This window comes from Ambystoma mexicanum, chromosome 4p, assembly GCF_040938575.1.
Source record: "Ambystoma mexicanum isolate Mex_15411 chromosome 4p, UKY_AmexF1_1, whole genome shotgun sequence".
In the NCBI taxonomy this organism is placed as follows: domain Eukaryota; kingdom Metazoa; phylum Chordata; class Amphibia; order Caudata; family Ambystomatidae; genus Ambystoma; species Ambystoma mexicanum.
The window spans coordinates 649,921,289-649,949,020 of record NC_090927.1 but is presented as its reverse complement, the minus strand read 5'-3'; positions in this window follow the sequence as shown (position 1 = coordinate 649,949,020).

Genomic DNA, 27,732 nt, shown 5'->3' with positions numbered 1-27,732 from the left:
AACAGTGACACATGTAAGGTCACCCATTTCTCTGACAAGTGTTTCTATGATTACCCCTGTAGGAAGGACTCTTATTGATATATTTCATGAGCATTAAGCACGCACCGTTCTTGCAAGAGAGAGACATAAGAGAAGTACAAGCAAAGAAGATTATCTAGATAGTACAGCACATTTGGGGAATAACATATGATATCAACAGATGAAAGAGGTGGGAAAAAGAACCTCTAAGGAGAGTTGCTATGATATTCATAGCTATAGAAGTAGCAGTCCAGGCAGTTCATTGCCTGACACACCTTGCACTCTGCCATACGGGAGGTCAGTTCCAGGGTCAAACAGTATCCTTGGCATGGGTGACTGAATGGACAGCACCAGAAGAAGATGATTAGATGCAAGATTAAAAGACAAGGGAGCAACCGCTCCCCAGAGACAATATCATAAAATACGAAAAGCCTGGAATGAACAGAGCAGGAATCTGGTGGGAAATAAATAAAAAGCTCAATTGTCAAGGAAAGAATGATGAAGAAATACAAAGATGCAAGGAGAGAGGCCGGATGCAAACAGGAGAACAGTACCTAAGAACCGTGCTTACTCCAGATGGTTGGGAGGAAGGCATAGTTGTATGCATAGCGGTGGCAGTAACAGGACATTACAGCCTGTTATAGATTGTGTGGAGAAGGGATGCAAACCTTTCTGGCCAAAGCTTGCAAAGCTGATGACATGGGTTGATGTCAAAGGAGGCCTCTGGCTAGTGCGGAACTATGCTTCAGAAACAATGACACAAGAAAAGTTAGAGAGAATCAGCAGTGCGGCTGAATTTTTGATGTACCAGGAATGAAGGATGGAACAGTAGTGATAATGGACCACGACTTGGCCTGTGGATCCCGAGCATACATGGAGTTGCCCAAGGACTCAGGAGGGATGTGCTCTATAGTACTTGTCCATGTTACTGCATTAGTGATTCCGAAGAGTGACCTGTACATTGGGAAGTTTCCAAAAGCAGATGCTCACCTGAAAAAGAGGAGATCAGTTGAATTTTACAATTTAACAAAGAGGGAGAACTACTTTTCAGCTGAATCTATAGAAGCCTTTAATTCTATTCCATATGAACACAGGTTGTTCAGACTGCTGCAGTATTCAAGACTATACTTATGCCAGGGATACAGATGATGGCAAATGCAAAGTGGTTGCAAATCAATCGCTGGGAGCTTCTGCAGGCGATCAACACTACCATTAAGGGATTCAATGCTATTAAGGAAGAACTGAAGACCATACGACTTATGACTCTTCAGAATAGATATGTCCGGGACATGATTACAGCTATGGATGGAGGTGTTTGTGCCAACATCGGAGAATCATGTTGCACATTCACACCTTCTCACGATGAAGAGAATGGGACCTTGACAGAGGCCATACCAATGCTGACAAACTTGCACATCAAAATGGAAGATGAATTAGAAGATATTGCAGTTGACAGCTGGTTTGCACCAATCTTCTCATGGGTTCCACAATGGATGGTGAATATCTTCAAGTTTCTTGGAGCCTTGTTGGTGATGATCATGTTCGGATTCTGTGTGATCAGAATAATAATCACACAGTGCAAGAAGACAACAAAGAAAGCAGTACGAATGAAAATCATGATCAATGTCGAGCCAGGGTTTGGAACCAAAGAACTGATAGATGAAGAAATCAGAAAGGATACAGAAGAAAGAATTCTAAAACCTGAGGGAACAAAGTTCCTGTATCCAAAGAACCACAAGAATTATGTGGGAAGAATTATCTACTGTAGCCTGCATGGACAATATAGTCTTACGACCCAGAGTGTTGATGAACATGTAAAATCAGCAGGATCTCTGAAAGGATTAATGAAGATATTGAAGTGGGAGAATGGGCCAAAAGACTCCCCCCAATCCCCTCGCGCCCCTGGCCTAGAGGATCGCGACCCAGACACCTGCCACAAGATGAATTTGCCTATCTACCAGACGACCAAATACCCTGGTACAGGAACATACGGATGTGCCCACCAGCCTGCCCACCAGCCTGCCCTGCTCAAGCTGACACCTGCGGCATGGATGAACTCGACTGAACCATTCAACAGTAAATAAACACATTGTTAGAGATGCCATGACGACCTAGCCAACGGTCAGAACACCCGTGCAACCATGCGCACTATACACCCCCACACCAATCCACACGAAGAACATATTCAGTGCTATGACGTAGGTGACGGACACACCCACTGACGCGCATCTTTATTATTTTTCACATAGGTTTTTCAAAATGCAGAAACGTAAGACGCACAAAGCACCCATCTAAAATGCTTGCTGACGCTTCTCCTAACCCATGCATTGTAATGGAAAATGCAACGAAGACATGATACAGGATATGAAGCAATATGATACCGTAACTTAAAGTGCCGTGCACTAAACATCCCCACCTATGCACCAGGCCCAAGTAGGCCGCAAGCAAGAGCCTCCACGAACATTGAACGAACAAGAGTACAATTGCTGACCCTGCAGAATGAGCCCAGCGAGAACTGACAGCCAAGGGGGCATTGTTGCAACTCGCATGCCACAAGCCGAAGCCAAGGTCACACCTGCAAACTAAGCCAGACACACAGTGGAAAATACAACATTAAATGTGCAGAATTTTGCCTCAACCACGGTCTCTCCTCACGTGACCAAGCCGAACCTGACAGGGTGCCAGACCCAGGAGGGAGAAGTCGCCTAGGTCCCACGTTTGAGAAACAGGCTGCAACAATGAAATGATCCAATGGACACCTACAACGGTGGGAATAGTCTGCTCTCAGGCATATGAGCAAATCCACGCATTGTCTGCATAAACACATAGTTACATATTGTTGCAAATAACAGGTACACCGCGAGCTGGGAACAACGATGGTCCCAGGCTGGGGGGCTCGCAAGTGGACCAATCAGAGCATGGGGCACTCATCACTGATGCCATTAACATTAGCCAATCATCAGGGGTCTTCGTGTAACAATTTTCATGTATCTAATAGAAGGGACAACCCAAGTATACCACCTGACTGACCCTTAACCACTAACAGCGTTCTCTATACGTATGCTATACTAACCCTACCACTCGAGGAACCAATCCAGAGTGGCGATAGGTTTTTTGCTAACTTTCCAAGGTGACGCAAGTAGCGCGTCATACTGAGGCAAAAAGGGGCCTGTGAGCCCCACGAATTTCGAGAGTCAGGACGGACGCGTACGATCCTAGACCCATCCCTGCCGTTGTTCAATAAACAGCAGAACCACCTTGCTTCTTGTGTGTGTCTCATACTCATTTTTGGGTTATGCGGGAGGAGTTGGGGCCTCCCAGCCCGGAGGTCCGCGGACGGCCCAGCCGACCCCCGGGAGAATTCCCCCCTACAAGTTGGAGGCACTGCTGAGATCTGTTTAAGATCCGCATTTTTATTTTTCCGAGTGCTCTTGTTGCGAGGAGGCCCGGCGGCGCGGCCCCCTCTGCCGCTGCCCCCTTTTTTGAGGACTACAGGACCATTGCGGAACTGCGAGAAGGCCGGACAGTGCAATCCGGAGATTGGCCTTCGGGAGCCGGTTGAGAAGTATACCGCCCGTGGTTGGCGAGTGTCCAGACGTGGTCCAGACGAGGGGAGGTGGCGAGCCGCTTGGAGGGGTGCACGCAGTCGAACGGCCCCGCATCAAGAGAACTTGGTGAGTATGCCACGCCCAACAAGCAATGTGAAATTGTGAGGGAGGGGGTAGGAATAGAATACGGGAGGTGGGAGGTGTTACACAGGTGCGCGGCGAAGGTTTGATAAATTAGTGTTGACGGTGAAGTGAATAGTAGCTGGACAAGTGCGAGAGCAGTCCGCTACGTTACGAAAGAAGGAGGGGGCGGAGCACGAAAACATCACGTGCGGCCGCTCGTAGACACTGATTGTCCTAGGTCGCGACCACCTGTAAGGGTGTGTGCGGTTTCCTACGAATTGGTGTTTATTGATCAATGAGTAGATGAGGATCCCTATAGATCGAGCAGAAAACTCGATAGATAGATGACGTTTCCCTGTAGGCTGTAGCTAGCTGGTTGCCTAATACGGAAGATAATTGGCTGGTTAAGCCCTCCTGTCGAGGGGCGTATCACACGCGAGGCGACGCAGCTTGCGCAGTCTGATTATATTGTTGATTACCTTGTTCCAGGCGTGACAAGAGGACAGCTGTGGGGTTAACGGGGGTAGATTGCAAACTTATTTCAAACTTTTAAAAACATGTAAAGAACTTACCGGTAGTTTTGGAAGAGGTCGGTGACGTCACCAGTAGGGTTTTCATAGGATATCTCGAGCACAAGGCATTGTTGAAGAATTGTGGGGAAGAGATTAATGGTAAGGGAGTGGAGACGGAGATAAACGGTAACGATTAGATCGGGGCAAGGTGAAGAGAGGGACGTGGCCGCGTACGGAGAACGCCGGCCACGACAAGTGAAGAAAGAGGAGGAGGGGTGAACTATAGTGGGACGGCTGTATAAGAACGTCACACAGGGCACGCAGCCGCAGGGGGCTACGTGCGCCTCGGCCGTAGGGGGCCTTAACGGTGTTAGGGGAAGGAAGAAAAGAGAGAAAAGAATATATAAATGCAAATGCTATATTTTACTATTTTCTTTTAGCGGACAATCGCAAGTCCCCAAAATTACGGGGCCAGGTAAAACATCTGAAATTGGATAGCGTTCATTATTAGCAAGGTAACCGTTACCATATAGAGGGAGGATAACAACTAAGTGCTACTATGTCATACGGGACAGGATCGGGAGGGTGGGGGAACACCCTCACTACCCCGCTACAGCATATATGTAAAACACTGTCACCCCATAGGGAGAAACTGATCAAATACAGCATAGAATGGACACAGGGGACGGACAACAAAATGACGACACCATGGCCGCCTAATGGCAGTTTCGACCCATACATCCAACACTCACTATTAACCCATCTACATAACACATACAAGGGGAAGAAGTTGACACACCACGTGGAGGTGTTTAACTTATGGAGAATGTTCCAGGGGTCCCGACCAGGACCAAAACGAATGTTCACTGTGGGGGAAACAAAGGAGGAGAAGAAGATTAAGGAGGAAGAAGAGAATGGGGGAAAAGAGAGTGAAGGCACACAGTGCACGGGGAACGGACAAGAGGGAGGAGAAAAGAGTAGCAACCTAAACGAAAAAGAAATAAAAAAGGAACAGGGCGACAACATGCCCCTAGCGAAGGTAGTGAAAAAAGAGGAAGGGGGTTATATCCTTTAACGGAACTACGAGAAATAGTGAGAGAACAATTAAGTGCGGCTGAGGGGTACTCGAACCCGGCATACAGCCCACCACCATATACAGCTACAGGTGGCTACACGGGAGGGGAGCAGACAAGTACGGCGGGGTCAACTTACACGAAGATGCCCGCAGGGGAGGGGAAGACTAGCGAAGAACAAATTGCAGCAATAGGACATGATGAGTGGGTAGCTGCGCAGGTATTATTAAAATTACGAGGTTCATTAACAGGAGAAGAGAAGGAGGTAGTAAGGAAAATGGACGAGGATAATGAGAAAAAGAGCGAGATGAAAGGGGAAGGGGGGAAAAGAAAAGAGGAAGAGCTGTTACGAGAAAAAGAAGAGATTTTGGAGGAACGATTAGCAGAATTAAGGAATGAGCAAAATGCCCTGATCAAGCAGCTTGAGAGGGAGGAAAGAGAGAGAGCACGGGAAAGGAAAGAAAGTAAGAATGAGTTGGAAAAAATGAGGGAACGAACTGAAGAGCGAAAGAGAGAAGCTGAAAGGGTAAAGGCAGTAGCAGAAAGGGTATCCCGAGCAGCACAGCGCGACAAGAAAAGAGAAGAAGAAGAGAAAGAAAAAGAAATGGAAATATGGAAGAGGAAAATACTATCAGAAACGACCAAGAAATACGAAGAAGGGAGGATGATAGAAAGCATATTAGAGCGGGAAAGAGAGAGATGGGAAAGGAAGAGAGAAGAGGAAAGGATATTGGAAAAGATGAGTAGTGAAGTAATGGAGGAATTAATTAAGAAAAGAGAGGAAATAGGTAGAGAGATAGTGGAGAAAAAAGAAGGGGAAAGAGAAGATAGGAGAGGGGAGAGTGAAGTAAGGAGATATGTACGCAGAGACACAGAAGTAGCAACAACATCAGCACAAAGGGGAGCAATTGGTAAAGAAGAACCGGGAGGAACGGATTTAATAGACTTAAAAACAGTAAGGATTTGGGGGAAAAAGACAGATTGGGGGTTGTCGCTCCTGGATGACTTTTGTAGCGAGGAAGAAGAAGGAATGGAGAAGGAAGGAAGAAATAGGGAAAGGGAAAGCTTAGATAAATTGTACATCATCCGGACTAACAGGGAATCACCATGGGCCTGCAGAAGAAAGGAAGAACTGGGGGGAAGTGAGGGGGAAGAACATGGAGTGGCGGGAAGGCACACACGTGCAGCTACACCCTCATCATCCCGTCCAACATGCTCCACTACCCCACACTCATCCCGTGCAACATGCCCACCTACACCCGCACCCGCCCCTCACGAACACACACCCTACGCAGGCAGGCTTAGAGATCTCCCTGGACGCAGGCAGGAAGAACGAATACACACGCCCGCATTAAATAAAGGAAGTGATAAAAGAAGGGGAAGAGATGGAGGAGAAACAGTTACAAGCAGGGGAAATATGGACACAACAGACGATGTAGACGACACAGAAGAAGAAGAGGGGTACACGGACTCGACTCGGGGGAACCCAGGGGGTCAGATAGGACACAACCTAATGCCACTTTTGGAGAGGGGAGGGGTTAGACCACAATACGTCCCTTGGAAGCATGCAGACAAGGAAAATATAAAGTGCAGGCTCCCATCATTAAGTGGAGGTGCAGGGAAATGGATATATGAAATGGAAAAACACACCGCAGGACAGAAACTGGCAGTAGGAGATGTAAAAGGCCTCCTAATATCAATATTGGGGGATGCAGCAGATGACATCTGGAAGAGAGCAGGCTTCCCCGGGGTCACAATAACAAACACATCACATGACGGGGCGCCATTCGCAAACTGCAGACATGCATTATGGCAAGGGCTGAGGGTACAATACCCAGACACATCAGACATAGGAGCGATTACATCACGCAAGATGCGTGAGAACGAAGATCCTGTTGATTATATCCAGGAAATTCAAGAGAAGTGGCGTATGGAAACTAGAGAGCAATGGGACAAAACACCAGCAACATTCTATCATACACTAATACAAGGGCTCCCAGAAGCAGTGCAGAAACAATTGAAGAAAGTAGTGGGGATGGAAGCAAAAGCATGGCCAGAAATACAACTGACGATAGTACATCATTGTAGGACATGGCAAGAGAAGATGAAACAAAAGGAAGAGGATAGAAAAGCGGAAGAGGCTAAATTGGTACAGAAAAAACTTACTAAATACACGATGGAAGGTGCACTAATAACTACATCTACAACAATGACACTGTTAGGGAGAATTCTCTGTTTAGGCTGAATTTCCTAACCTAGTGAGTCCCCCAGCAGCTTTGCTGGATTTCTGGAGTTTGTTTTTTCCATCCTGCCAAGAGTGTGACCCTTTTCCTCTCACTCTTGGACATGTATGTGTGGAATTCCTTTGAGATGTCAATGTGTTCGATGGGCTATGGGGTCTTTTACTCCATAGGGTCTCATAAGTTTTTCTATGTGTGTCACTCTGCACCCTACGTGTCGTGACACGGGGGCGCCCTAGCAGGTCCCCCCACCATAGACTCCATACCCGGGGACTGACTACTGTCTCCCCGGGCATGTAAAGTCACCATTGGCTTTACTAGACCTAAATTTGCTAACAGAACTAGTACCAACCATCTTATTGTGGACGTGCTAGTAGGGGTAATACGATTACTCCTGGATCTGTTACTCGAGGGGGCACTGTCCCGTCCCCCCTCGTCGAGTTTTGGCTGGTGGCAGTGGAAACTACTTGTTATGTTCGGCCCCGAGCATAACCCTATGGGATTCGTCCCATTGTTGAAGATTGATACTGTTTTTCGTTAATCTCCAACGTACCACCGATCTACTTATCTGAAATAGGTTTATCGAGTGGTATTTTCTGCCAGAACTCGGGTTGTAAAATGGCGTCTGTGTTTTTCTCTGTGACTCCTAAACCAAAGGTTGAGCCCTTTGTTCCACTTTTGGCGGGCCTCTGGACAGAGACCCTCCAAAGTGGTGCCATTCTGTCTGGGTTACCTCAGGGGTGTGGGAGGGGGTTTAGACACCCTGGACCGAGTTGCCTTGCCAACTCAGGTCGCACTCTGAAGTGATTGGCCCAGGTGGTGAGCCTTCCCGCTCACCACTTAGCATGTGTTGATTGACAAGCTAGGCTGAATGAATGGGGGACGTCTGCATAAAAGCAGGGCTTTGGGACTGGATCTTCAGGAAGTCGCCACTGGACCTAAAGAATCCGACGAGGGTAACGCTGAGTCGACCTGCACGACAACACCTCCGGTGAAGCCCTGCGGAATCGTCTCACAATCTCCCGACGACAGAAGAGATCTCCCTGCCGGAGAGTCTCTTTCCCTGGCTGGTGGGAACAACCAGTCTTCTTCTTCTTTGTGCTTTTTGGTCGCCCAGGACGCAGTGGTCGCATTGCCCGTGCAGAGCACCCGGCAACCGGATAGCCACTACTCCTGCACCGTGATCGAAAGGCGGTGCCTTGTAACGGAGCACTCCGCGGCTGGTTTCTTCCCTGGTGGGGCACCGGACATCTTCTCTTCGACGACGAGAGCATCTCTTCTCTTGGCCAAGACCCGTCGTGCATCCACCACCAGGAACAACTGCCCCCGTCGGAGCTGTCTTCCACAACAAGGTACCGTAACCGCCTGGCTTCCCTTTTCGATCGGTTCGTGTGAGGTATCCGATTCCTCTCCGTTCCGTTGGGTTGCCTCCAAGCTTTATTCACTCTTTGTTCTGAACTGGTTCAACCTGTCGCTAACCAATTTGCTAAACAAGACTTGAATGCATCATCCGTAGAGACTTTCCAGGACATCGTGCCTTGCCTCTCACCGAGTGGGCCTGTCCGCCGAACTGTATGATCTAGTGTGATTAATGCCTTCTTGCCTTGCATTTTTACCCGCTTCAGTATGAACCGTGTTGACTTCATTACCTGCCTTTCTCTTCTCTCCCTTCCTCACTAAATATTCGAGTGTCATCTGGGTTGAGGTATACACCTCTGTCTGAAAATAAGTGGTGCCGTAGAACCTAGAGTTGTCGATATTGTGTTTCGGGGGGTTGAGCTTTATTCCATTCTGCAGAGTAATTGTATTTTGAGTTGTTTGCAGTGATTCGCTTTAGTATCTTTCGTAGACGTTCTGTTATCAATAAATAACTTACTATCTTTATACTAAAGCCTGGTTGCGTGTTTACTCGTTTTGCTGCGAAGAATTACCCTATATTGTATACTCCCTATACTGACCAACTTTTCTTGAGAGAAGTCTGACTGCTCAGCCACAGCTACCAATTGAATCTGTGTGGTACAGACTGCTACCAAGTGGGTTCATCGCAACACCTGTAGTCCTAAATCTTTTGCAGTGGTCCCAGAGGGAACTGCACAGGTTTCCGCCTAACACTGGTGTACAGCGGTGGGATTAGTATCGAGTATACAGTTTACAGTGTTTTTCGACGCTGTAGGACGACTAACCACAAAACTTTACAAAAGCAACTTTCAAAAAACATGTCTACGATGGAAATGTACAGCCAAGAGTCTTTGTCGGATAAAAATACTGAGAGTCTGCGAGCTCTCTGTAGACAAGAGAATCTTCCTGTAAAAGGCAAGAAGTTAGAACTAATAGAGAGATTGCTGGCGAACCAAAGTCTGGGTACTGGTTCAGAGGAACCAAACTCTCCAGCATCTGTAGATAACAGTAATGGTGTTGATCTAAATCATAATTCTGATGATAGCGATGAAGAGGCTGACGAGGACGGCGAGGCTAGCGAAACGGTCTCCCCCGCTCCTCTATCTGCCTTACCAACTGTGCCTACGGGGCCCATACCAGGTCCCACAAGTAACCCTGCTTATTTTGAACTTGAAAAAATGAAGCTCGAATTAGAATATAAACGGTTTTTGGCTCAATCTGAACGAAACCAAGAGCTCGAGTTCAGACGAATGAATGCCCAGGCTGAGCAGAAACAAGCTGAGTTAAGACTCAGGGAAATAGAGCTTAATCATGAGTTACAAATGAAAAAGTTGTCTATGGAAAATGCTTCTCTCTCCTCTGGTTCCTCTAGGAGCTGCAGTCCCAAAAGACCCCGGATGCCGAAGGAATTAGTGGGTATGTACGAACCGAGATTGGATGTGTTGGATTGGTTGAAACTGTTTGAATACAATCATGGGCTCCAGGACATCACCGGGAATGCGTTGCTTCCCTGGTTGTTCTCTAGGCTTCCTCCTGTTGCGACTGATGTGGTAATGGAATTGGGGGAGGTGGATAAGACGGATTACGAAAGTGTGAAACTAGCTTTGATAGCTAGATTCGGGAAGACCCCTTCCCAGTATCTTAAGAGGTTTAGAACCCTCAAAAAGCATGATGGTACCCCTTGGGCTACCTGGGTGAGTGAAGGGTTGAAAAACTTAGAGGGATGGATTAAGGGTTACAAAGTTGACACTTACGAGGGTATGCGAAATCTTTTTATGTTGGAGTCGATTTATGATGCCTGTTCTCCTGAGCTCAGACAGCACTTGGCTGATTCGAAGGAATTAGATTCCAGGGCTCTAGCTAAGGCTGCTGACTTGTGGGTTGCCAACAGGGCTACTCACAAGGATTCTGGGGCAACTCAGAAAAAGGATGAGGGAAAACAGCCTAAAAAAGACTCAAAGGAGAATTCGAATAACTCACATTCCAAAGAGGGCCCCAAACAAAACCAGAAGGGTAAGCCACCGGGAAAACCACAGCAGAATAGTGTGTCTTCTGGTGCCAAACCGGAAGGAGGTCAGAACAAGCCACCATTCCAGAAAGCATTCGGGAAATGCTTTGTTTGTGGCTCGACTGATCACGTGAAAGGAGATCCCAGATGTAAGGGTAAACCTTCAGGGGTCCAGCTTGTCTCCTTAGCCTTCGCTCCAGAGGAGGAAGTCCAAATGGCAAGTGGAAACTTTCTACTGCTAGCTGACGAACCCATTGGAGTCTCAGCCAGCGTTTCTTTAGTATCTCTGGGGTTGTGGGAACAACAGAATTTAGATGTCTATAATTCTATCCCCGATAATACTAAAGAGTATTATAAGGACAGTGTCCAGGTGAATGGTCAGGAGACGCCTGCCATTAGGGACACTGGGGCCAGCATAACTGTGGTGGATAAATCGTTTTTTCAGGCTGAGGATGTTGCTAAGGCACCCAAACGCCTCACCAAGTTAGCTGGAGGGCCTGTGCAGATGCTTCCCCAATTACCAGTTCTCATCCAGTGTAACGACATGACTGTAAAGATACCTGTCAGCATACAGAGTGAGGTACCAGGACGCGTACTGTTGGGTAACGATTTGAAAACTCTCGGAGTTGTATCGCATACTCCCAGACCTCCTAGTAAACGGTTACAGGAGCTAACCAGACCTGCAAGAGAGAGGACCCTGCGCGGTACTCTCGGGGAGATGATGAAGAAAGAAATCACTCCTGCTCCATTGGAAATGGCGGCCGCTGTCTCTAGGAACACAGAAGTCAAAGGGAAACCTAAAACTTCTAAACCGAAACCAACAGCCCACATTCCGATGCAGCCGACACGGACTTCCCCGCGGTTGTCCAACGTCACACCCGTAACTCCACCTCCAGCTGAGGCTGAGGGGGAAGTACAACCCTGTATGGTAGAATTAGACTCTGAAGAAGAGCTAATGGAAGGCCAGGAACTCATTTGAGATCTGGATCCTGTTGACCATCCTGAGCTGCAGTCGTTACTGGCAGAAGGTGGACCCAGCAGGGCAGACTTCAGTAAGGGACAGAGAGAATGTCCAACTCTGGAAGGTCTTCGCCGTCAGGCAGAAACTCAGGCTGAAGGGCAAGAGCCTGGGAAACATAGGTTGCACTGGGAAGATGGCCTCTTCTATAGTGAACCGACCGAGTCTGCACCTGGAGACTACAAACGCCTTGTAGTACCCCAAGAGAACAGACCACAGTTCTTGCAGTTAGCCCACGAGATTCCTTTGGCTGGTCACTTGAGTTTCAAGAAGACTAAGGAAAGGCTCTCACTCTACTTCTATTGGCCAAAAATGGGGGCCGAAGTAGAAAAACACTGCAGAAGCTGCCATACCTGCCAGATCTCTGGTAAGGTTGGGTCCAAGAATGTGGCACCGTTAGTGCCTCTTCCCGTTGTGGGAGTCCCATTTGAGAGAGTAGGGATTGATATCGTTGGTCCCCTTGATCCTCCAACCTCCTCAGGCAACAGGTTTATACTTGTTGTAGTAGACCATGCTACTAGGTATCCTGAGGCAATTCCTATGAGGACTGTTACAGCTCCGGTTGTGGCTAAGGCCCTCCTTGGTATTTTTACTAGGGTCGGATTTCCTAAGGAAGTTATCTCTGACAGGGGGTCAAATTTTATGTCCCACTACATGAAAGCCATGTGGAAAACCTGCGGGGTAACTTACAAGTTCTCAACGGCTTACCACCCACAAACCAATGGGTTGGTAGAACGGTTCAACCGAACCATGAAGAGCATGATAGGTGCTCTAGAAGAACCCCTTAAGCGTAAGTGGAACCTTCTATTGCCATGCCTTCTTTTTGCTTATAGAGAAGTCCCTCAGGAGGGAGTAGGCTACTCTCCCTTCGAACTGCTCTATGGTCATCCCGTCAGAGGTCCATTGGCCCTGATTAAGGAGGGGTTGGAGAGTGCTCCTTCCCCCAAGCCAGTCAGAGTGACTGACTACGTGATAGGTCTCCGGAGGAGAATGTCGCACCTGATGACAGAAGCAAGCGATAACTTGAAAGCTGGACAAGCATTGGTCAAGCACTGGCACGATCAAAAGGCTAACATGGTTGAGTTCGCTCAAAACCAGCTTGTTCTTGTTATGATCCCCACAAGGCAGAGGGCCTTGCAAGATAAATGGATGGGACCCTACCGAGTAGTGGGTAAGCTCGGTGAGGTTAACTATCTGGTGGACTTGGGCAACCCCAAGGAGGCTCCGACAGTCTTTCACACCAACCGACTTAAAGCGTATGTCTCACGACCTGACGTAGGAGCGTTGCTTCTAGCATCGGCCGAGGAAGAAGAAGAGAGTGAAGCTCTTCCGGATCTCCTCAGAGGCTTACCTTTAGATGAAAAAATTGAAGGAGTAAATCTCTCCTCCAATCTGACACCCGAGCAACAAGAAGAGTGCAAGTCTATGTTGAATCAGTTTGCCTCTCTGTTCTCGCTCTCACCAGGCTTGACCCCTTGGGGCCAGCACGAGATACTCACTGGTGACTGTCTGCCTGTCAAAAGCAGAGGATATCGCATGTCAGAAAACGTAAGAACCCACATCAAAGGTGAGGTCAGCAAGATGCTTGATCTCGGGGTAATAGAGCCCTCTACTAGTCCATGGTCTAGCCCAGTTGTGTTAGTACCAAAGGCCGGATCTAAAGAACTTAGATTCTGCGTGGATTATAGAGCTCTTAACGCAGTCACCACGACTGATGCCCATCCTTTGCCAAGAACAGATGAGTTGGTGGATAAACTTGGCGCCGCCAAGTTCCTCAGCACATTTGACTTGACGTCAGGCTATTGGCAAATAGCCCTGACCAACCATGCCAAGGAGAAAACTGCATTTTCTACCCCCGTTGGTTTATACCAGTTTACGGTAATGCCTTTCGGACTAAAAAATGCACCTGCTACGTTTCAACGGATGGTAAACCAGGTTCTAACCGGGATGGAGGACTTCTGCATGGCATACTTGGATGACATAGCAGTGTTCAGCAATTCCTGGGACGAACATGTAACCCACCTGAGAGATGTTTTGCAGGCTCTTGGACGAGCCAATCTGACCATAAAGGCGAGTAAATGCCAAATTGGACAGAGTAAGGTAGTCTACCTTGGGCATGAGGTAGGCGGTGGAGAAATAAGGCCTTTGCTCAGTAAGATTGAAGCTGTGCAAAATTGGACAACACCGACTACTCAGACTCAGGTGAGAGCCTTCCTAGGCCTCACCGGGTATTACAGGAATTTCATAGAGAACTATGGGACCATAGCTTCTCCACTGAATGTCATTTCCTCGCCCAAATTCCCTAAAAAGGTTAAATGGAACGAGGAGTGCAATCAGGCTTTTGAAAACCTGAAAAAGGCTCTTTGCCAAGCCCCAGTACTCAGAGCTCCTGATTACCGCCAACACTTCATTGTGCAGACAGACGCTTCCAATGTAGGGATAGGTGCCGTACTCAGTCAACTGGATGGGAAAGGTAGGGAGCACCCCGTTTGCTACATCAGCCGCAAGCTGAAGGATCCTGAAACAAGGTGGGCAACAATCGAAAGAGAATGCTTTGCTATCGTGTGGGCTCTGAAGAAGTTTAGGCCGTACTTGTATGGTTCTACTTTTGTTATTCAGACTGACCACCAACCCTTGAGATGGTTAATGCAAATGAAAGGGGAAAACCCAAAACTACTGAGATGGTCGATCTGCCTGCAAGGGTTCGATTTCACCATTGAGCACAGGTCAGGGTGTCACCACCAAAATGCTGATGGTCTCTCTAGGATGTATATCATCGACTAGAGGTATGAGATTCATCCAGGAGTGGATTAAATCCTCCTGTCCCTTAGTCTGGGGGGGGGCGAGTGTTAGGGAGAATTCTCTGTTTAGGCTGAATTTCCTAACCTAGTGAGTCCCCCAGCAGCTTTGCTGGATTTCTGGAGTTTGTTTTTTCCATCCTGCCAAGAGTGTGACCCTTTTCCTCTCACTCTTGGACATGTATGTGTGGAATTCCTTTGAGATGTCAATGTGTTCGATGGGCTATGGGGTCTTTTACTCCATAGGGTCTCATAAGTTTTTCTATCTGTGTCACTCTGCAACCTACGTGTCGTGACACGGGGGCGCCCTAGCAGGTCCCCCCACCATAGACTCCATACCCGGGGACTGACTACTGTCTCCCCGGGCATGTAAAGTCACCATTGGCTTTACTAGACCTAAATTTGCTAACAGAACTAGTACCAACCATCTTATTGTGGACGTGCTAGTAGGGGTAATACGATTACTCCTGGATCTGTTACTCGAGGGGGCACTGTCCCGTCCCCCCTCGTCGAGTTTTGGCTGGTGGCAGTGGAAACTACTTGTTATGTTCGGCCCCGAGCATAACCCTATGGATTTCGTCCCATTGTTGAAGATTGATACTGTTTTTCGTTAATCTCCAACGTACCACCGATCTACTTATCTTAAATAGGTTTATCGAGTGGTATTTTCTGCCAGAACTCGGGTTGTAAAATGGCGTCTGTGTTTTTCTCTGTGACTCCTAAACCAAAGGTTGAGCCCTTTGTTCCACTTTTGGCGGGCCTCTGGACAGAGACCCTCCAAAGTGGTGCCATTCTGTCTGGGTTACCTCAGGGGTGTGGGAGGGGGTTTAGACACCCTGGACCGAGTTGCCTTGCCAACTCAGGTCGCACTCTGAAGTGATTGGCCCAGGTGGTGAGCCTTCCCGCTCACCACTTAGCATGTGTTGATTGACAAGCTAGGCTGAATGAATGGGGGACGTCTGCATAAAAGCAGGGCTTTGGGACTGGATCTTCAGGAAGTCGCCACTGGACCTAAAGAATCCGACGAGGGTAACGCTGAGTCGACCTGCACGACAACACCTCCGGTGAAGCCCTGCGGAATCGTCTCACAATCTCCCGACGACAGAAGAGATCTCCCTGCCGGAGAGTCTCTTTCCCTGGCTGGTGGGAACAACCAGTCTTCTTCTTCTTTGTGCTTTTTGGTCGCCCAGGACGCAGTGGTCGAATTGCCCGTGCAGAGCACCCGGCAACCGGATAGCCACTACTCCTGCACCGTGATCGAAAGGTGGTGCCTTGTAACGGAGCACTCTGCGGCTGGTTTCTTCCCTGGTGGTGCACCGGACATCTTCTCTTCGACGACGAGAGCATCTCTTCTCTTGGCCAAGACCCGTCGTGCATCCACCACCAGGAACAACTGCCCCCGTCGGAGCTGTCTTCCACAACAAGGTACCGTAACCGCCTGGCTTCCCTTTTCGATCGGTTCGTGTGAGGTATCCGATTCCTCTCCGTTCCGTTGGGTTGCCTCCAAGCTTTATTCACTCTTTGTTCTGAACTGGTTCAACCTGTCGCTAACCAATTTGCTAAACAAGACTTGAATGCATCATCCGTAGAGACTTTCCAGGACATCGTGCCTTGCCTCTCACCGAGTGGGCCTGGCCGCCGAACTGTATGATCTAGTGTGATTAATGCCTTCTTGCCTTGCATTTTTACCCGCTTCAGTATGAACCGTGTTGACTTCATTACCTGCCTTTCTCTTCTCTCCCTTCCTCACTAAATATTCGAGTGTCATCTGGGTTGAGGTATACACCTCTGTCTGAAAATAAGTGGTGCCGTAGAACCTAGAGTTGTCGATATTGTGTTTCGGGGGGTTGAGCTTTATTCCATTCTGCAGAGTAATTGTATTTTGAGTTGTTTGCAGTGATTCGCTTTAGTATCTTTCGTAGACGTTCTGTTATCAATAAATAACTTACTATCTTTATACTAAAGCCTGGTTGCGTGTTTACTCGTTTTGCTGCGAAGAATTACCCTATATTGTATACTCCCTATACTGACCAACTTTTCTTGAGAGAAGTCTGACTGCTCAGCCACAGCTACCAATTGAATCTGTGTGGTACAGACTGCTACCAAGTGGGTTCATCGCAACACCTGTAGTCCTAAATCTTTTGCAGTGGTCCCAGAGGGAACTGCACAGGTTTCCGCCTAACAGACACCAAACCCCACGCAAGTATTGGCTGCACAAGATCCCTCCCAAATACAATCACCACAGATTGTAGCACAACAGCTGCCACCACCCCCACCATACACGACTAACATGGGAGGAGGATACTCAACACCAGGAGCTGGATATTATAATTACAACAGGGGAAGGGGAGGAATGATGAGGGGGAGGGGATACGGCTATAACACGCAACAGCAAGGGGGAGGATTCAGAAGTTTCTACCCCACTAGGCAACCAGTATACCAGGACAATTCAGGGAGTTTCCCATGGCAGACCAGGGAACCACCGGTATGTTGGATTTGTGGATTATTGGGACACATGTCACGCACATGTAGAATGAGACCCGGCACACCAGCATGGGGAGAACAGGGACAGCAAGGGCCTACAAGGGAACAGCAGGGCCACCAACAACAGCAGGCACTGCAACCGGGAAATGTGCAGCAACAACTAGTAACACAACAACTGCCACAGACATATTCACTACCGCAACAACAGGTAGCGATAACACAACAACCTCAAGTGCAGCAAGTACAGCAACCCGCTCAAATTCAAGACCATAAAATAACCTCTACCAATACACAGCTACAGCAGACACAACTGGGAAGGGTGACGGTCCTGGGACATAACCCTTACACAGGAAGTGGTCAATCATTATACCCACAATAGGACAGCCCACAGACGGCCTTGGTGTGTCCCATCCTGTCGGTAACACCTAATAGTGCAGAGGAACCACGCATAGAGGTAACGATAGGTGACAAAAAAGTATCATTCCTTGTTGACACCGGGGCAACCCGGTCTTGCATAAGGGAAGGTAAATTTAAGATGTCAGGTGAGGCCATGAACACCCAAGGATTCTCTGGGGCTAGAGGGTTGGTTCCCTTTACTGATAACATCCCCTTATCGATAGGGGATTATGACATGTCCGTTCCGCTTTTATATTCAAGGGACTCACCAGTAAACATACTTGGGAGAGACATAATGAGCAGGTTGAACATGACAATCTCCTTCACGGAGGACGGCATAATTTGTTCCACTCCTGGAATAAACATGCTCACTGCACGGCAAATTATGCAAGCATACTGTGGACAGACAGTGATTAGGGCTGAGCCAGTAGATGGCGAACTGTTCCAGTACGGAACAGACATGGCATTCGCATGGATGCCAGGAATAGAAGGAAAGATCTGGAGGAGGCCAACAGCCTATTTGTTTAGACCAGAAACACCCGCCAATGAACCAGAAGGAAAGGTGATTTCAGTGAGCATGGAGAGCATTATAGCGACTGCTGATTACATAGCAGTACATGCCCAAGACAGGGAAGGAAGAGCAGGGAGGGCAGTGATAGCACTAGCTGAGGGATGCAGGCTCACCCAGGTGTCAGACGAGGAGCTCTTTTCAGAAGAAAAGGAAGAGGGTGAAATGGTATTTATGATGAGTGTAGATATATGGCTAAGAGTGACATACAAACAAGTGGCACAGAAATTTGCAATGGCACTTGAAGCACCCACATCCACCCCAGTTCCCTTTTTTGAGGAGGATATGGCAAAAGTTCCAACATCATTGTGGACTACTAGTCCCTATGACGTGGGGTGTATAAAAAGTATCGGGGGAGTAAGAATAAAATTGAAAAAAGGTGCAATAATCCCTAGAGTGAAGCAATACCCACTATCAAAAGAGGCAGATGAGGGCATATATGAAACAATAACGGCCCTTATAAATAATGGCATATTGGTACCATCAGAATCACCATGTAACACAGCCGTATATCCAGTGTGCAAAGCTAAAGGAGGGTCTTGGCGTTTCATCCAGGACCTCAGGCCCTTGAACAACATAGTGGAAGGAGAATACCCCATAGCAGCAAACCCGGCCACAATATTTTGTGGAATTCCAGCAGAGGCATCACGATTTACAGTGATTGACCTCAAAAATGCCTTTTTCTCAATACCTCTGCATCCAGACTCACAAGATCTGACAAGCTTCACGTACAGAAACACAAAATGGAAACACACCAGATTACCACAAGGGTACTGCGAGTCACCCTCAATTTTCAACAGAGTAATACAGATGGACTTGGGAAACATTGAATTGGAAAGTACAGTGTTGCAATATGTTGACGACATAATAATTTGCAGCACAAGCGAAAAAAGATGCAGGGAGGACTCATTGAAGATGCTGACAATATTGGCTGAAAAGGGTTACAAGGTAGACAAAGAAAAGTTACAGTACTGTCAGGAACAGGTATTATACATTGGTCAGCTGATATCCCAACACGGAAGAAAGATTGCACCACAAAGAGCACAGGCTATATCAAAAACGTCATTGCCACAAACAGTGAGGGAGCTGCAGCAGTTCCTGGGATTGTGCAACTACTGTAGAGCATGGGTATTTGATTACAGCTCATACATAGGACCCCTACTTGAAGCATTGAGAGAAGCTAACAAAGGGGAGAAAAAATTGGGGTGGACAATGGAAATGAAAGAGGCCTTTGATGAATTGAAAGATGCAATATCAACTGCTCCGGTACTGGCCACCCCAGATTATGAACGACAATTCTTTATATTTTCACATTGCGACTCAGCAGTAATAAAAGCAGTGTTGGCTCAAAAAACAAGCATGGGATACAAGCCAGTAGCATTTTACAGCGGTCACTTGGATCCTGTTATGTTAGGTCATTTCCCTTGCGAACAAGGTCTCGCCGCAGCTGCCTTCGCGGTAGAGAAATCATCATCTATTACAATGGGGTGCCCAACCACACTATTTGTGGAGCATGCACTATTTGCAATATTGAACAAGCCTAAGTCCACACTAACAACGCAGAGGGCATCAGGTTATGAGATCATCTTATCTAGACCAGAATTATCCATTGTTAGATGCAGCACAGTTAATCCTGCAAGGTTTATAGCGGATGTTATTGAGGAAGGCGACTATGCTCATGATTGTACGCAGACTACTGAAATGTACTCATGTACTAGAAAAGTAGAAGAGGATGCGCTAAATGGAGGAGAGCTCTTGTTCATTGATGGGTCATCAACAATAGACCAGAGTGATGGGATAAGGAGAACTGGGGCAGCAGTTGTAAAAATGACAGAGGAATTAGTGTGTGTGGCGGTGAAATGTGTACAATTACCACAACATTACTCTGCTCAAGCAGCAGAATTGGTTGCACTGATCTTGGTGTTGAAGGAAAGCTTTGACAAGAGAGTAACTATATATTCTGATAGCGCATATGTCACGTCTACTGTCCACTCGGGATTGACAAAATGGAGGAGAAGAGGGTTTAGGAGAGCTGACGGCACACCAGTGCAACACGCTCTCTTATTAGCTGAATTAATTGAAGTAATAAATGATCCCCAAGAACTAGCTTTGGTTAAATGTCTCGCACACACTAATGGAGAAGATGATATCTCAAAAGGAAATGCAGCAGCAGATGCACATGCGAAGTATGCTGCTTATTTTGGTGAGATATGGATCCCCCCAGAGTCAGAGAGAGGGAGAGGGAGGGGGATAGCTAAAGAGATGTTAATGAGAGAAAGGTACGCTCATCTCCCAGCCACACAGATAATGGAGTTACAAGCTGCTGCACCAATGGCAGAAAAAGAAATATGGGTAAAAAGAGGATGTACAAAGTCGCCAACTGACACACTATGGCGTCAGGGTAACACTGGAAAGATGGTAATGCCATTGGCACTATTGAACACCGCCCTGAGCCAACTCCACCACCCAGCTCATACAGGCAAGGAAGTTATTGCAGCACGAATTAGGGAAGACTGGTTCTGCCCCGAGTTAAATTCCCATGTGACAAATTTTATCAGCAATTGTCTCACATGTCAACAGTTTACGGCCGGTCACACACTGCAAGTGATAAAAGGTACTATACCCCGGCCAGAGGGGCCCTTCCTGTACTTCCATATTGATTACGTTGATATGATCAACGTATGTCAAGGAAATAGGTATATGATTGTAGTGATATGCCCATTCTCCAAGTGGATTGAGGCAGGACCCTGCTCACATCCAGATGCGTTCAGAGCAGCTAAATTTCTAGTGAGGGAGGTTTTCCCCAGGTGGGGAGTGTGCGAGGTACTGCGGTCGGATAACGGCCCGCATTTCGCTAATGAAATGTTCCAGCACATCACATCCTTACTGAACATCAAGCATAAATTTGCGTGTGCATATCACCCGCAGGCCAACGGTATATGTGAATGCCTGAATGGCCTACTGAAGGAGGCAATTGCAAAGATACAGCAACCAACAAAGAAGAGTTGGTTGTATTGCCTTCCGCTAGCTCTATTTGAGCTGAGGAATAGACCAGGCTCCGACCACCACCTCACTCCTCACGAGGTGGTAACCGGATGCCAAATGCGCCTTCCTCTAACGCCAACATGAAGAGCATTCACAGACTATGAAAACACTGCAACTGTTCTTGGTGATGAAATGTACCAATATGTGTCTTCTTTGATTACTAGTGTATTGTTTGTGTCTCAACAGCTCGAGCGCACGCGGGGCGGGTCTGAGAGTTATCAAAAAGAAGACGCGGACAAAGAATTGGAAAAGGAAAAACTGTGCAAAATTGCTAAAGGTGACCACATGCTACTCCGCAATTTCAATCGAAAGTGGAACAGCCCACGCTTCACTGGTCCCCACCTGGTAGAGGAGGTATCTACGAGAGCAGTAAAGTTGCAGGATAAGCGTACTTGGAATCACCTACACGACGTGAAGATCTGCAAACTCCAGACCCGCCCTAGCATCACCGACAGGGCCATTGGAAGAGCAGCGACAGCGTCACCTACGGAGAAAGAGACGTCTACCACAGCTGACGACCTCAGTGTCTCCATACCCTGCCACCCCCCAGAATCCCCAGAGACAAGTACTGAAATAGAAACTGGTCATTCCAATACCGCCCACCCCATGGTCACACGATCAAAGAGTAAAGAGACTTCCGCCAGTTGAGCCCCAAACCCCCTGCCCACAAACCCCCTACCCACTACAGCCACCACCCAATTGAAGGACATTGTTTTGCACATATACACATGTAAACACTTCTATGTTTTCTTTTTCTTTCCTGCACATGCAGGTACCGTGTATTATTGTATTGCTAAAGAAAAAAAAAAAATAAGATAACTAACAGCGTACACTGCCCAGGAGTAGATGCTACCCTCAGACGATAATTACCCTGAAGCCCTATCACACCAATTTGTATATCACATAAAAAGGCCAAAGTACCTAAAAAGAAGGAGGGTACGTGTTTACTACACCGCATTTATCTTGGCCATAGAACAATCAATGCCCCATCTTCACCAACACTTACCTGCCCTAAGAGACAGATCGCTTAGATTGGCGTGGGAACAGCTCTTCGCCTGGGCATTGAACGACTACTTGATAGGGAGGGCTTGATAACAACTAACAATAATAACAGGCGTATTGAGAATTTTCAGCCGGGCAACTTTAACGTCACAAGAATAAGCTGCCGGACTGCAGCAAGGTAAGAGCAAATGCCGGTGAGACTAGCTTTTGTAATAAAGATGATAGGGGTTTTGATGATCACTGGTTTTTTGGCTGCCTCTGTATGGCAGAAAAGTTATGCTATAAATATTTTGGCTGCACCCAAACCTAATGTACCCCCACCCACGGCTGCAACAGGTGTTACGTCAGGTGGTACTAGCAAACCTGCACATAAGGAAAATAGAGTTAAACGCAGCACATACTCAGATAATAAAGGCATTGATAATTACATAACATATTCAGCACACGTCTCGAACAACATGTGGTACCAGCACATCACCCAAATAGGTAAGCAGACAACAGAAGACAGCTGCTATGTCTGCTCATTGATCCCATACGCCATGAGCGCTTCTCGAACATTAGTTGCCACAGAAATAGATGAAAAGACAGCACAATGTATAATATACCTGGCACTATTCCAAACGAGAGGGAGATTTCAAGGCACGGTGGTGAGACTGGTGTGGAAAATGTGAGACACATATCCATATGAAAACAACTTCCTCAAGTCTTATTTGAGTTACCACAAAAGCAGTTTGCATGCTGAAGCATTCAGATACATGACAAGTGGTCCTGAAAAGGGGGAAACGAAGAAAGTAACACTGCAATACTTAACATGTGATTGGTACGCCACTGAAGTTCCCGGTACACAAGGATGTTGGGAAAGACCACTGGTAACAATAACAGGGAAGGTGTACATGAACAACAAATGGGACATAGGAGTGGTTGGCAGCAACATGGTAACAAGAGAAAATATTACCACCATTGATGAACACAATAACAGATGTTGGACGATTTGGGGCAAGTACGTACCCATGCTGACGTGGATGGAGAAGGATGAAGACCCAATGAGCATACTGCCGCTGTCTGCACCTAAGATATGCTACCAACATAGAGGAGAAGTGGACGTGGGATACAACACCAACTGTGCCAGCGTGTTAGAGCTACCAGAGGGGGGAGCAGGGACAGCAGTATTAATGGACCACTACTGGGCCTGCGGAAACAAGGCATACCACACACTGCCCCCTCTGTGGAACGGTATATGCACAATGGTACACATTAATGTACCATCACTAGTGGTGCCCCAGAAACATGTGAACATGGCGAACTTCCCTAAAATGGATGAAGGAAACAAGAGGAAGAAGAGATCTGTACAATCTCAGAGGGGGTCAGACAACGAAAACAACAACAACAATAATGTCCTGAATAGAAAAAAGAGACAAGGAGAACCTCTGACAGGAAATTACCTATGGGGAAGGTCAGAAACAGCACTCACTTCAATCCCACCAGAACACAGACTATTCAGCAGAGCAGCAATGTTTTTCTCGTCAATAATACATCCGGGACTACAAGCTTACGCAAACGGAAAATGGCTCCAGATAACACGATGGGAGCTGATGATGACAATTAATTCTACAGTAAATGGATTCAACGCAATAAAAGAGGAACTGCGAGCAGTAAGGTTGGTAGCACTACAGAACAGATACGCATTAGATCTCCTTACAGCGATGGAAGGAGGAGTGTGTGCAAAGATAGGACAATCATGCTGCACATTTATTCCTGCTAACGATGCCGACAATGGTACACTCACCGAAGCAGTATCGCAACTGGCCCAGATGCACTCCAAAATGATGGAAGAAAGTAAAGGAGCGAAGAAGGATGACAGCTGGTTTTCATTGTTATGGTCATGGATGCCATTATGGCTGTCGGACGGACTGAAGATTATAGTTAGATGTATAATACTGGCTGGAGCTGCACTGATCATAATAAGGTTCTGGAAAGCCCGGAAAGCACGCACTACAGACGAAATGATCGAAATGGTTGGTATGCACCCCTTGATGCCGACTGATGATGGCCAGCACACAGACACAATAATAAAAGAAAGAGAAAAACTGCGCAAACAGATCATCACCAACCACCTGGACCCGCCATCTGTGAAGCTCGAAAAACCCAAGAAACCCAAGGAGCTACATCGGGAAATGGGTATACTGCACACCTGGAGGAAGCTGTGTGTATATGTATTGGTCATTTGAAGACCATGTCAACCACTATGGACACCTATGAGGAGTAACTAAAATATGGAGAGTAAGAGGAGATAAGGAAAAAGATATGTTTGTGGTCGACAAGTCGACCAGAGGGGGGACTGAAGTGGGAGAATGGGACAAAAGACTCCCCCCAATCCCCTCGCGCCCCTGGCCTAGAGGATCGCGACCCAGACACCCACCACGAGATGAATTTGCCTATCTACCAGACGACCAAATACCCTGGTACAGGAACATACGGATGTGCCCACCAGCCTGCCCACCAGCCTGCCCTGCGCAAGCCGACACCTGCGGCATGGATGAACTCGACTGAACCATTCAACAGTAAATAAACACATCGTTAGAGATGCTATGACGACCTAGCCAACGGTCAGAACACCCGTGCAACCATGCGCACTATACACCCCCACACCAATTCACACGAAGAACATATTCAGTGCTATGACATAGGTGACGGACACACCCACTGACGCGCATCTTTATTATTTTTCACATAGGTTTTTCAAAATGCAGAAACGTAAGACGCACAAAGCACCCATCTAAAATGCTTGCTGACGCTTCTCCTAACCCATGCATTGTAATGGAAAATGCAACGAAGACATGATACAGGATATGAAGCAATATGATACCGTAACTTAAAGTGCCGTGCACTAAACATCCCCACCTATGCACCAGGCCCAAGTAGGCCGCAAGCAAGAGCCTCCACGAACATTGAACGAACAAGAGTACAATTGCTGACCCTGCAGAATGAGCCCAGCGAGAACTGACAGCCAAGGGGGCAATGTTGCAACTCGCATGCCACAAGCCGAAGCCAAGGTCACACCTGAAAACTAAGCCAGACCACAGTGGAAAATACAACATTAAATGTGCAGAATTTTGCCTCAACCACGGTCTCTCCTCACGTGACCAAGCCGAACCTGACAGGGTGCCAGACCCAGGAGGGAGAAGTCGCCTAGGTCCCACATTTGAGACACAGGCTGCAACAATTAAATGATCCAATGGACACCTACAACGGTGGGAATAGTCTGCTCTCAGGCATATGAGCAAATCCACGCATTGTCTGCATAAACACATAGTTACATATTGTTGCAAATAACAGGTACACCGCAAGCTGGGAACAACGATGGTCCCAGGCTGGGGGGCTCGCGAGTGGACCAATCAGAGCATGGGGCACTCATCACTGACGCCATTAACATTAGCCAATCATCAGCGTTCTCTATACGTATGCTATACTAACCCTACCACTCGAGGAACCAATCCAGAGTGGCGATAGGTTTTTTGCTAACTTGCCCAGGTGACGCAAGTAGCGCGTCATACTGAGGCAAAAAGGGGCCTGCGAGCACCACGAATTTCGAGAGTCAGGACGGACGCGTACGATCCTAGACCCATCCCTGCCGTTGTTCAATAAACAGCAGAACCACCTTGCTTCTTGTGTGTGTCTCATACTCATTTTTGGGTTACGCGGGAGGAGTTGGGGCCTCCCAGCCCGGAGGTCCGCGGACGGCCCAGCCGACCCCCGGGAGAATTCCCCCCGACAATAAGGATTCCAAATATGCAGTTCTTCAGACGAGGATGTCTAGATGTGAAGACTCATGGGAGAGTGGTCGATGAATCAACCAGATGGGGGTGTGTAGAGGAGTAGCTGAGTGTCTCTACCGGAAATCCCACCCCAATTTTGCCTGTATGTTGGAAACCGGAAAATGCGACATGCACAGCGCCAATAATGGTCCCTATACCGCAAGGAGTCCTCGAAGCAAGGTATCCATTGAGGAAACCCTATGTGATGTACCGGTGGAGAAATGGCAGTCTTTTAAAGGAGGTTCCGGAAGAAGTGTGAAGATGAATGAAAGAGAAGACTGGTAACATCACATGAAGCAGAAATGATGCACCCAGAAGAGATGACAATGAAGAGAGTATATAGACCTTATAGAATCTGAAGTAAAGGAATGAGCAACATTTCATGTGCGGAATGTAAATTGCATGTGCAAAGAGCACTGAAGAAAATGCAAGCCGTTTTATAATTGTACAGATGCTGAAATGCAAGTAGTCTAAGTAATCATGTAGGCTGTATATACATAGTGCATAGACTGCAAGTGGTGGCACCATTATATTTAAGTATATAGAATCTGGATGTTCCACGATGCATTTTTGAAAACTAGGACCCCATGAACAGAAGAGCTGAAAATGTGGCGTAGTTGATGAAAACAGCTGATGGCGAGGGAAGATTCGAGAAAGATTGCCTGACCAAGTGTCAAGGATTGGGGGAGCAAAGAAACTGGTTATCTATTCGTGAAGATACTATGAACGTGAGAAGTGAGATGAGCTTTGGATGAGGTGTAATGGAAAAACACTAGAAGTGCCAAGTTTTATAAATGTAATAGTATTAAATACAACAAAGGAGCCAAAACTAGGTCTCCTGTCACATGGACAATATGAAAATATACTTTGGGCAAGCTACGTCGAGACCAAAAAATAAGACCATGTTCACACTCTCTTCTATTCTCAGGTGCAGTGATACTTGCAGGGCCGATTTCAAAGGACTAATTGAATGGCAGACTGCAGTATTGTTGATGGATGATGGGCTAATTGGGTGGGGAGGTATGGTCAAGTCCAACCCTCCAGCACCTGGGGTGCCAGCTTGCGTGCTGCTAGCGAGTGGAATATTCCAGAAGGGTACAAGCGTGTCAACCAATTGTATCGGGCCATATAGCAGAGAGTCCTGTAGTTTGTAAGCCAATGCAACATGTATTTTTATGACACTGAAGATGACTTGCACTACCGGTGGCCATAGCTGTCCACCTGACCTCAGAAACCGAATCACAACCCATCCCTATATAGAAAGTATACTTAGATTTTCCCCTTAAACCAATCACAACCCCAAGTAGGTTTTCCTATTTTGCAACGTAGTATGACGTCATGTATGATACATTTTTGCTGTAAAAGTAATGTTTTTTATGAAATGCACCAAGACTTATACTGTGGGCTTTCCGTTGACTCCCGTTGCACTCTCTGTTTTAGATAATTGTTAATAAAACGGTTGGGTTTTGCCAACTTCCTGAGTCGGTCTTATTATTGGTGTAAGAGTAAGATCTGCATCCCCATCCATCTCATAGAGCACCACCTCTCTTAAAGGGCCTACGGGTTCAACCCCACTATCCCATATATGCAAAAGTCAACCCCTGTATAGTGACAAAATTAAGAAATACCATGGACGGTTGGTGACGGAGACAAAAGGGGAGGGACTGCCCCACGCCTGGCCAGCGG